The sequence below is a fragment of the Micropterus dolomieu genome, linkage group LG14 (assembly GCF_021292245.1).
Source record: "Micropterus dolomieu isolate WLL.071019.BEF.003 ecotype Adirondacks linkage group LG14, ASM2129224v1, whole genome shotgun sequence".
In the NCBI taxonomy this organism is placed as follows: Eukaryota; Metazoa; Chordata; class Actinopteri; order Centrarchiformes; family Centrarchidae; genus Micropterus; species Micropterus dolomieu.
The window spans coordinates 26,829,533-26,833,324 of record NC_060163.1 but is presented as its reverse complement, the minus strand read 5'-3'; the positions used below and the strand labels follow the sequence as shown (position 1 = coordinate 26,833,324).

At 45.6% G+C, this 3,792-nt stretch overlaps 1 non-coding gene across 1 annotated transcript; it reads left to right on the top strand.

Moving 5' to 3' along the window:
- Positions 1–583: 583 nt before the first annotated feature.
- On the top strand, positions 584–656 carry trnak-cuu. The gene has a single exon. It is a non-coding gene; the product is annotated as a tRNA-Lys (tRNA).
- Positions 657–3,792: the final 3,136 nt, after the last annotated feature.

Sequence of the window (3,792 nt, the reverse complement as noted above, 5' to 3'; positions counted from 1 at the left end):
TTAAATGCGTAGCCTCAAATTTGCATTTGGCCCTCACTATAATTCTATGTGACACAAAGTTTATCATTTACTCTTTTTACTATCTTTTCCCTTACGAAATTGAAGTTAAGGGATAATTAGCGAACTCAGGGTAGAGCCCCACATTGGGTGCCTTCCTATCGGGGCAGCATTAGCTCAATCCATGGGGACTTGGTTTAGGAGTAAAGATTTTCTGGTTGGAGCCCCCTGAGCAACGCTCTGAAAACGTCACTGTTCCCTTGACGCTGTACAATGCCTACCCATTCTAGGATTGGTTAAATCCAGAGGCCTAAATTGAGGGAGCATTAGCAAGGCCCTGGACCCGTAACTGCTCCCTGGGTGCTGTACAATAGCTTCCCATTCAAAGATGGATTAAACGCAGAGCCTCAAATTCGCATTTGGGAAAATTTGGCCCAATACTATAATTGTATGTGATATATAAAGTTTATTATTCACGATCTTTGCTATCTTCTTCCCTACTAAATTAGAGTTAGCAGCTAACCACATTATCATGTGAGATTACAGGTTGTTTGAGAATTGAAGGGCTTACACTTAGACTGACGTGGCCCGGCTAGCTCAGTCGGTAGCGCGTGAGACTCTTAATCTCAGGGTCGTGGGTTCGAGCCCCACGTTGGGCATCTTCCTATTAGCTCAATCCGTGGGGACTTGGCTTAGGAGTAAAGACTTGCTGGATTGAGCCCCCTGAGCAACGCTCTGAAAACGTAACTCTTCACGGTACAATGTCTGCCCACTCTTGGATTGGTTAAATCCAGAGGCCTAAACTGAGGGAGCCTTAGCAAGGCCCTGGACCCCTAACATTTGGCCCACACTATAATTCTATGTGACTCAAAGTTTATCATTTACTCTTTTTACTATCTTCGCCCTTACGAAATTGAAGTTAAGGGATAATTAGCGAACTCAGGGTAGAGCCCCACGTTGGGTGCATTCCTATCGGGGCAGCATTAGCTCAATCCATGGGGACTTGGTTTAGGAGTAAAGATTTTCTGGTTGGAGCCCCCTGAGCAACGCTCTGAAAACGTCACTGTTCCCTTGACGCTGTACAATGCCTACCCACTCTTGGATTGGTTAAATCCAGAGGCCTAAACTGAGGGAGCCTTAGCAAGGCCCTGGACCCCTAACATTTGGCCCACACTATAATTCTATGTGACTCAAAGTTTATCATTTACTCTTTTTACTATCTTCTCCCTTACGAAATTGAAGTTAAGGGATAATTAGCAAACTCAGGGTCGAGCCCCACGTTGGGCGCATTCCTATCGGGGCAGCATTAGCTCAATCCATGGGGACTTGGCTTAGGAGTAAAGATTTTCTGGTTGGAGCCCCCTGAGCAACGCTCTGAAAACGTAACTCTTCACGGTACAATGTCTGCCCACTCTTGGATTGGTTAAATCCAGAGGCCTAAACTGAGGGAGCCTTAGCAAGGCCCTGGACCCCTAACATTTGGCCCACACTATAATTCTATGTGACTCAAAGTTTATCATTTACTCTTTTTACTATCTTCTCCCTTACGAAATTGAAGTTAAGGGATAATTAGCAAACTCAGGGTCGAGCCCCACGTTGGGCGCATTCCTATCGGGGCAGCATTAGCTCAATCCATGGGGACTTGGCTTAGGAGTAAAGATTTTCTGGTTGGAGCCCCCTGAGCAACGCTCTGAAAACGTCACTGCTCCCTGCCTACCCATTCTAGGATTGGTTAAATCCAGAGGCCTAAATTGAGGGAGCATTAGCAAGGCCCTGGACCACTAACATTTGGCCCACACTATAATTCTATGTGACTCAAATTTTATCATTTACTCTTTTTACTATCTTTTCCCTTACGAAATTGAAGTTAAGGGATAATTAGCAAACTCAGGGTCGATCCCCACGTTGGGCACATTCCTATCGGGGCAGCATTAGCTCAATCCATGGGGACTTGGTTTAGGAGTAAAGATTTTCTGGTTGGAGCCCCCTGAGCAACGCTCTGAAAACGTATCTGTTCCCTTGACACTGTACAATGCCTACCCATTCTAGGATTGGTTAAATCCAGAGGCCTAAATTGAGGGAGCATTAGCAAGGCCCTGGACCCGTAACTGCTCCCTGGGTGCTTTAAAGTGGCAGCCCATTCAAGGATGGGTTAAATGCACAGCCTCAAATTTGCATTTGGCCCACACTATAATTCTATGTGACACAAAGTTTATCATTTACTCTTTTTACTATCTTTTCCCTTACGAAATTGAAGTTAAGGGATAATTAGCGAACTCAGGGTCGAGCCCCACGTTGGGCGCATTCCTATCGGGGCAGCATTAGCTCAATCCATGGGGACTTGGCTTAGGAGTAAAGATTTTCTGGTTGGAGCCCCCTGAGCAACGCTCTGAAAACGTCACTGCTCCCTTGACGCTGTACAATGCCTACCCATTCTAGGATTGGTTAAATCCAGAGGCCTAAATTGAGGGAGCATTAGCAAGGCCCTGGACCCGTAACTGCTCCCTGGGTGCTGTACAATAGCTTCCAATTCAAGGATGGGTTAAATGCGTAGCCTCAAATTTGCATTTGGCCCTCACTATAATTCTATGTGACACAAAGTTTATCATTTACTCTTTTTACTATCTTTTCCCTTACGAAATTGAAGTTAAGGGATAATTAGCGAACTCAGGGTAGAGCCCCACATTGGGTGCCTTCCTATCGGGGCAGCATTAGCTCAATCCATGGGGACTTGGTTTAGGAGTAAAGATTTTCTGGTTGGAGCCCCCTGAGCAACGCTCTGAAAACGTCACTGTTCCCTTGACGCTGTACAATGCCTACCCATTCTAGGATTGGTTAAATCCAGAGGCCTAAATTGAGGGAGCATTAGCAAGGCCCTGGACCCGTAACTGCTCCCTGGGTGCTGTACAATAGCTTCCAATTCAAGGATGGATGAAATGCATAGCCTCAAATTTGCATTTGGCCCACACTATAATTCTATGTGACACAAAGTTTATCATTTACTCTTTTTACTATCTTTTCCCTTACGAAATTGAAGTTAAGGGATAATTAGCGAACTCAGGGTAGAGCCCCACATTGGGTGCATTCCTATCGGGGCAGCATTAGCTCAATCCATGGGGACTTGGTTTAGGAGTAAAGATTTTCTGGTTGGAGCCCCCTGAGCAACGCTCTGAAAACGTAACTCTTCACGGTACAATGTCTGCCCACTCTTGGATTGGTTAAATCCAGAGGCCTAAACTGAGGGAGCCTTAGCAAGGCCCTGGACCCCTAACATTTGGCCCACACTATAATTCTATGTGACTCAAAGTTTATCATTTACTCTTTTTACTATCTTCTCCCTTACGAAATTGAAGTTAAGGGATAATTAGCAAACTCAGGGTCGAGCCCCACGTTGGGCGCATTCCTATCGGGGCAGCATTAGCTCAATCCATGGGGACTTGGCTTAGGAGTAAAGATTTTCTGGTTGGAGCCCCCTGAGCAACGCTCTGAAAACGTCACTGCTCCCTTGACGCTGTACAATGCCTACCCATTCTAGGATTGGTTAAATCCAGAGGCCTAAATTGAGGGAGCATTAGCAAGGCCCTGGACCCGTAACTGTTCCCTGGGTGCTGTACAATAGCTTCCCATTCAAAGATGGATTAAACGCAGAGCCTCAAATTCGCATTTGCATTTGGCCCACACTATAATTCTATGTGACACAAAGTTTATCATTTACTCTTTTTACTATCTTTTCCCTTACGAAATTGAAGTTAAGGGATAATTAGCGAACTCAGGGTAGAGCCCCACGTTGGGTGC